Raw genomic sequence first — 8,822 nt, forward strand, 5'->3', positions numbered from 1 at the left:
TGGGATTTAGCTATTATATATGATAGTTCTAAGTACCACCTTTCATTAGAGATAACAATTATACCTTTATATCCTAATAATTTGACCTTGGTTACAAGGGTCATTTCTGGAGTGTCCAAAAGGCCCTTTTAGAAAACGCATGGATGTACTCTTATAAAAACATGTGACAAATATGAATATATTGTGGTATTATGTTTGACTTTTGATTTGAATTAGGTAAGGCTTCAACCTGTGGTCCAATTCTGTCTTCCAGCTAATACCTTCCATCTCTAGGCCTCTACAGGCCTCTGTTTTCAAAACAAAATCTAGGCGGAAATATAAACTTTCACTTTCCTTGTGTTTAAGCTTCTATTACTGAACACCAGTAGGACTGACAGGGGTCCTGACAACAGGGGAAATAACTTCAGTGTGTCAGCTTTCAAAAGAGACCATTTACATGCATGTACTCCAAATGGTTCAAGAACAGCTTTCAATTGACTTTGGGCATGCTGTTTAGGCGTTTTTAGGCACACTTAACAGGTTCCCAGAAGTACGCTAGGCAGCGGGCTGTTTTCTCCACGTGTGGGCAGTAGGCTAATATAAAATAGCTAACCTTGATATGTGTGTGTTTTGTCAACAGGGGAGTTGATGGCGGCGCATTTGGAGGATCCAAGCTCGGACAAGGGCATGATTTTTTTTATATATATATATATATATATATATATAGGAAAATAATAATAATAATAACTATTTCTGAAGGAATCAGGTACCTGAAACCACGGTTCTCATTACATTTTTGCTCATTCTGTGCATTTCTCTCAGTTCTGAGAATTTAGGTCAGGTCAATACTGTTGTATATCGACCAACGAGTGTTATTTTTGTCATCTCAAAACGGCTTGATTTCATTACAGGCTTGGATAGCCTATTAGTCTAGATGCAGACTAAACAGCATGTTCTGCTGAGTTCATGACAGGAGTAAAAGTAGACTAGCAGTGTTAAGGGTTGTAATAAGTTAACTGGCGGGAAGAAAAAGGGTAGGCCCATCAGCTGTTAGTTCCTCACATACGTGTGGACCAAACTACCCCATATAAGAAGCAAATTTGAAGGGGGTCCACTTGGGACAGCCCTATATAACAAGGGATTTAATGGGATTTGAATTTATGTTGAATGCATGTGTTATGTTTTCTTTTGTGCTTCATGTTTCTGATTTTTGGTTATGCTTCTCAATGGTAAAGATCGATAAGAATGGTGTGGCAGATGGTTATCGCTCACAAGCGGGGATGTCTGAAACTGGAAAGGTAAAATGTCTTTGAATTGTAGGGGATTGGGCAATCTAGAAATATTAAGCAGGTAATGGACAGAATAAAACAATCACAGGCCAAAGTAGTTTTCCTACAGGAAACACATATGATGACAGAAAATACAGTTAAGATAAAGAGGAGATGGCAGTGTCAGGTGTTCTATAGCAATTATGCCTCAACGCAAGGGGTGTAATGATTCTTATTCATAAATACATTCCCATACAGGTTGAGAAAATAACAAAAGATCCGGCGGGCAGATTTGTTATTGTCCAAGGAGTTCTGTTTTCAGAAAAAATCAATATCATAAGTGTATATGGCCCTAATGATGACAATCCTAGTTTTTTCAATGACTTATTTCTCACAATTTCCTGGGCTTCACATTATGGCAGGTGATATGAATTGCACATTGGACCCAGTTAAGGATCGCTCAACAGGTTCTGACAATACTCAATACTAGAAAAATTATTCAACAATTCATGAAAGATTTACATTTTTTGGACATTTGGAGCCACTCAACCCCACATCTACAGCGTACTCATGTTACTCTAGCACATATCAAACACACTCACGTATTGATTATTTTTTTATATCTGCAGAACTTCTTTCCAAGATTGCAGATTGTCAATATCATGCTTTAGTTATATCTGACCATGCTGCAGTATCCTTGGTATACACCAATGACAAGATAGCTAATGTTCGTCCTAAATGGCGCCTGCAAGTAGGATGGCTCCAAGACCCGTCATTTATAGAATTCTTAGGTAATCAAATAGAGTTTTATTTTGAGACAAATAAATCTGAAACATCGGCATGCATAAGGTGGGAGGCTTTCAAAGCTTTCATTAGAGGTCAGATTATGGGATTTTGTAGTTCAAAATCCAAACATCTAGACTAGAAATGAAACAATTAGATGAGCAGATTAACCTATTGCAAAAGGGAAATATATATACTATATTTCAGGAAAATACAGTTAAGGTGGATGACCATAATAAATTAGTGCTACCAAGGGCCCGCTATAATGAATTTTCAGCCAGTAGAGCAGCTGCAAAAGTATTAAAATTAAAACAGAACTTTTATGAACATGGGGACAAAGCAGGAAGACTACTTGCATGGCAGATCAAACAAAGGCAAACTGAGAGAACCATTACCGAGATTGAAGGCCCATTAGGAAATATTGTTGACCCAATTAAGATTAATGAAGCATTTAGAGATTATTATAAAAAGCTATACAGTTTTGTGTCCTCCCAATCAGGAGCTCCAGTCACAGTTCTTAGACAACCTTAATCTACCTCAGATCACAGAGAAAGATCAGATTGATCTAGAAAAATATCTTACAACACAAGAACTATCAGCAGCGATTGACGCAATGACGGCATGGAAAACGCCAGGCCCAGATGGCCTCCCTGTAGACATCTATAAGAAATTCAAAGATAAATTGCTAGCCCCTCTTCTAGATATGTTGTTGGAAGCGTTCCAAGAGGGTCTCCTCCCTGAATCAATGAGAGCAGCCTTAATCACTCTGCTACCAAAACCAGGGAAAACTAATACAAGATGCGAAAACATGCGACCAATAAGCCTCCTTAACCCGGATACGAAAATATTGTGTAAAGTTATTGCAAAGAGATTGGAAGCTCTTTTGCCTAATCTAATAGGAGAGGACCAAACTGGATTCATTCAACGCAGGCAGGGATTCCATAATGTGAGAAGGCTTCTCAACGTCCTTCATAACCAGGAAGGACAACCGGACACTGCCATCCTGTCACAAGATGCAGAGAAGGCCTTTGATAGAGTGGAGTGGCCCTATCTATTTGACCTCTTGACAAGGTTTGGGTTTGGGGAACAATTCTGCAAGTGGGTTAAGATTCTTTGTAATAATCTCGTGGCAAAGGTTCTAACAAATAATATGGTGTCGAAATCTTTCAACATCTCCAGGGGATGTCAGCAGGGGTCACTTCTCTCTCCCCTCCTCTTTGCAATCTCCATAGAATCCTTTGCAATAGCAGTAAGAGAACATATGGGCATAACTGGCATTACTGTTGGTCAAATAGAACATAAAATTGCCTTATTTGCATAGATGTCCTTCTTTTTCTGAAACATCTTAGTAATTCTTTTCCTGCCCTGTTAGATACCATTAGTAGATTTGGGAAGATATCTGGGTACAAGATCAATACTTCAAAAAGCATGCTAATGCTCTGATCTTCCGAATAAACGTACCGGTACGTTTATTTTTTTTACCCGGAAAATCCCCCTGGTACATTATTTTTTTGGACGGTACGTTTATTTTTTGGGGGGAAAATCATGACATAATTTTTGAAAATTCCATGCATTTTTTTCGGAAGGGAAGATAAATTTGAACTCTGATGTGAAAACGTTAGCTACCTTAGCTTGCTAGCTGCTGGCAAGTATAACATTAGCTAACGACGTTAGCTACCAACTGAAGTTTGTCATTGCAAGCCAGTAAATGTTGGCCAGAGCCTCATTATGGCTCTGATGTTAGCTCTAGCTACTGTACACTCACATAACCCATTCAGCACACCAGCATGACAGTCACAATTTATAGACAACGAGCCTCTCGTCAAATAAAAATCCCAGGGTATTTCCGTGGTTACCAGTGCATCTTTCAAAAAAGGAATTTTCTTTTTAGGCACGCAAAGTTGTTGAAGTACAGTAGTGAAGTGATGATTACTAGCAATGGTAGCTATATTTGCTGTCCATTTCTATTCCTGATTGCAAGTGACAGTAAAAGATGCGCACTTACACTGGTAGGAACACATTTTGATAGCATATGAACACAGTTTGCGTGCTGATTTGGCAATTTTCCGGGGGGTACTTTTATTAGATTTTGAGGATTTGTCCGTGGGGTACTTTTATTCCAGGGGGTACTTTTATTCGGAAGATAAGAGTAAATGGGAGGGATGGGCAACAGCCCAATTAAGGCACAACCGTGTTTCGTCCAACTGATTGCTTTACATATTTGGGCATAAAAATTGTTCAAAACTCAAGAATATTGTTCCAGCAAACTATGACCCCCTCTTTGAAGGTATTTCTAACTCTATTGAAAGATGGACGTCTTTACCCGTATCCTTGATTGGACGCATACATATTTTGATAATGAATGTTTTGCCTAAATTTCTATATCTGTTTCAGAATATTCCCCTGCCACCTCCAAAACACTTTTTTCTGACAGTTAATAAATTGTTCACTAATTTCATTTGGAATAACAGAGGTCCTAGACTCCGCCTATCACTTCTATATTTGCCATACGATAGAGGAGGACTTCAATGTCCTAATTTACAGTGGTACTATTGGGCTACTCAACTTAGAACCATTATGTTCTATTTTTTTTCTCAAAGTACTCCGTCTTGGGTTGACATGGAATCTTCTACAATCTCTTCTGGCTTATCCTTAAACCTATACTTTATTCATCTGAACTCAAAAACCTTAGGAAAAACACCTTTAACCCAATAGTAATGAATATGATAAATGTTTGGTATGAAGTCAAGAGATACTTACGAATTCCTAACAACTTGTCTAGTTTTAGCCCCATCTGGGGTAACACAACCTTTAAACCAGGGAGTTTTGATGCAGGGTTTAAAGTTTGGGCAAGCAAAGGAATGAAGACAGTTGCAGATTTATACTCGTCTAATCAGCTCATGTCCTTTCGGGAAATAGCTCATTCTTTTGAAATTCCCGGAAAACACTTCTTTAAATACTCACAAATAAAACATTTCATTTCTACCTCCCAACAGAACTCTTTAATGAAACCCCCTCTAACTATTTTAGAGAGGGAAATGATAAAGGATTGCTATAACAGAGGTTTAATTTCATCACTTTATGATATCATAATTTCAGGATCACAAGAATCCTCAAATCGTAAACTGAAACTCAAATCGTGAAACTACAACAATATAAGTGGTTAATGCGTACTTATCTCTCCAGCTAGACTACACAAATACAGTGAAAACATCCCTGACACTTGTGTGAAATGTAACAAATTTAAAGGCACTTTGCACCGCTGTATTTGGGAATGTGAACACATAATGAACTTCTGGAAAGAGGTTAGCGATAAGATAAATACAATTTTAAATATAGCTGCAAGCAGCGATGCGGGTTCCTCTGCAAAATGGCAAAATATTATAAAAATGTACATTGTAGAAGGTCAAGAGTTGGACAACAAGAGAGCCAAACTACTTCATGTTGGGCCAACTACAATAGGCTGAATGGGGATTTGAACTCATGAGCATAAGGTTACAAGGCAGCCTCTCTATCCTCTCTGCTACACACCAACTCTTGAGAATGTACGAGTAAAAAGGTAACAGTATTAGCTTTGGTCAGCTTTGGGACAAAGGTTAAGAAGCGGTTGACATTTCAAAGTGGAATTGCATGAAATTGCGCATGGTATTTCATAATGATGTCATCCTGTTGAAGGCTAAAAGACTGCGGCTGGATTCAAACCTGCAACCTTATACTTTGCAGGCCACTGTCCCAGTCCATTGAGCTATTCTCAGTGTTGAATAATGTCAAGTTTAGTTACTGCATACAAAAGTATGCTGTTTCTTCTGTGGTAAGAGTTGTTAGATTCAGCTCAAGTTTAAACTACTCAAATTCAATCATATTTTGACATGCCAACGTGAAATTGTTGATGGTACTTCAGAGTGATGTCATCTTGAACCCAATAAGGTTTGAAAACCATCAGTCAAAAGGATATTTGATTTATTGACACAAAGATATTGAGGCAATGTGTACATTTACATAAATACACCCCTTTCAGACATTTTGTAATACATTTCTCATTCCATTTCACCCTATATAAAAATACACCTGCCCAGACACTATCCCCCAATACATGCCGTTTACCTCCCTCCCAGCACAAGTCAAGCCAAAACAGAAATGCTGTAGCGGACGCATGAAGTTTAGACGTCGATCAAAAATTGCCTCCCACAATCAAAACACATTACTCGCAACACTGTTTCCAGAATTTCTCAAAGACGGCTTAAACCGCTTTCCAGAACCACAGTCATCTTATAATCAAGAATAGCTTCATTGTCATAGGTTTATGGCACAGCTCGTGCTCACCTCCTTGCCAAGATAATGAATATGGGCCAACTCTCACTTCCTATTAAACCACACAACATGCACTCTCAGGGTGACCAACAAGATTATTTTAACTAACAAACAACATTATTACAAACATCTAACTGAACGAACGCAACAACTGAAATCCCTTGCATCGCTGTTGTAACCAAACTATTTTCCACAAGTCTTGACGTTTTTTGACATGCCGCACTGCATGCTGGGTACCCAAGAGCGCTGACGCTGATGATCTAGCTGTGCTCCGACTGCGTGATATGACGAGATGCGCTAAGGTCTCGGCGTCTCCTGAAATGTAACGCGTCTTTCTGCCTTGAAGCTGCGTGCGCATCATCATCAAGACCCCATGTATATGTCAAGATAACATCGAAGCTAACAATTTCGCCAAATCTGACTGCAGCTTTGAATACCATATGTACTGTGTTATGGTTGTTTGAGTTAAACAACTTGCTAATGAATTCAATGGCTGTTAAATGTCAAATCCAACTATACATTTATAAAAGAGAGAGTTCCAATCAAATCTGAATTATTTTTAAACCTAGAGGTTTAAAAGACAACCTTTGCCTAAACTGATATGCACCAACTCAGAGAACTGAGTTTCAACATCCATTTACACATTTAGTCTCTATTTTTTACTCTACTCTTAAGGCAAAACTATGTTTAACTTAATGTCTGCGCCTCTCTGTCACCAACAGTCTCTGGAGTGGGCGGTGAGGGCTTCACAGGGTGTCTACAGGTGTAAACAAGTTAAATTTAAGACCTTTTAATACCCCTTCCAATTGAAATTAAAGACCAAATTTACGATGGAAATACAGATCAAAAGTGGAAATATACAGTAATCTTCCCAAACACTGATGTCTGTTCAATATGTATGGTATTGTACAGTATGGTAAAATGACAACAATGGGTTGAGTTTAAGTACATTGACTAAATGTGTGTAATGCAAAAGGATAACACAAAAATGGAATTGCTGTCCTATATTATATTTTTTATTACACAATGGTGGAGCATAAACTAGCAATTCCATGAATCCCATGGAAACAAAGGCAAATGTATGAGATGTACTGATGTGGATCACAAATCATCCAAGAAGCAGTACTTGAGTGTTTTTTATTCAGATGACTAATCATTAGATTCAGGTCAAAAGTCTATAACTTGAACTGGTTTCATTACTTAAGACACTAAAAGTCAGCAGCTTGGCATGCTGGGACATGGAAAGGATAAAAAATTTAGACTTTCATCAAAGTAAAAAATGCTGGTGTTTTCTTTTTCATCAATATCCTCAAAAAAGCAGGGCCTGCAGGCAGGGGAAGCAGGGCCTGCAGGCAGGGGCAAGCAGGGCCTGCAGGCAGGGGCAAGCAGGGCCTGCAGGCAGGGGCAGGCAGGGCCTGCAGGCAGGGGCAAGCAGGGCCTGCAGGCAGGCAGTCAGGGCAGGCCAGCTGGATGAAGCTGTCCTGGGGTCAGGGCTGAAAAGAAGCTGTCCTGATTCAGATTATGTCCAGCTAGAGGGGGGTAGTCCAGCAAGGGATCAGTTTTTCTCTCAGGATCCTCTGTTGAGCTCTGTTGAGCAGGCCTCTGCATGACCTTCCAGACCTGTAAAAGTGAAGAAAGGATCCATGTCAGTTGTGAAAAATGAAGCTTTTTACATCTACACTTGTCATAAACGACAGTTTTGACTGTGAAATGCAGTGGCATTACTTGAGCTTGAATCCAAATGCAGGGCTCGACAATAACGATGGCCCGGGGCCAGTAAAAAGTAACGTCGGGACAGTTATACCAGCAACTCACTGACTTTTTTTTTTCGCATTGTAAAAGTTAACATCCTTCATATGTTTTGCTATCTGCTAAATGCATAAATAACTTTGTAGCTCGTGGGGCGCACAGTTGGCAAATCAAGAGTTGAGAAGTGAGTGACGAGTGGTCATATTGTAATTCTCTAATCTCGATACATTTTTTAACAACTGACGCGAGACAATAAAGTGAAGATGGCAGCAAAGTAGAGCTACGAGCTCAAACGGAAGCAACTTTTTTTAAGGAACGAAGATGCACTGTGTCGTTTGTCGTATGTTCCCGTCTAAAGCGGACAAAAGTAGATATTTTTACCAAGGCACCGACCATTTTTCAAAAACAATCCCTCACCAGCCAAGCTGGCAGACAGCACCTGATTTGCATGACAGCTAAACCGATGGTTGACAATCCATCTTCCAGGCCGTTGACCATGCTGGTCAGGAATTTAAATGTAGATGCCCATTGTGTTATTCCACGACTTATAACAACGGCATATCACGTAATCAAGACGGGCCAGCCGTTCGCCTCGTTCCCTAAGGCTATTGAACTGTAGCAGAAGAATGGTGTCGACTTGGGTACTTACTAGTATCATACTGATGAAATGCTATGGAAGTTTTTATATATTAGCATTGACGGACCAGAGGTTTCAGTTTCTGTCAGACAGAG

The sequence above is a fragment of the Hypomesus transpacificus genome, unplaced genomic scaffold (genome assembly GCF_021917145.1).
Source record: "Hypomesus transpacificus isolate Combined female unplaced genomic scaffold, fHypTra1 scaffold_64, whole genome shotgun sequence".
NCBI classification, from domain to species: domain Eukaryota; kingdom Metazoa; phylum Chordata; class Actinopteri; order Osmeriformes; family Osmeridae; genus Hypomesus; species Hypomesus transpacificus.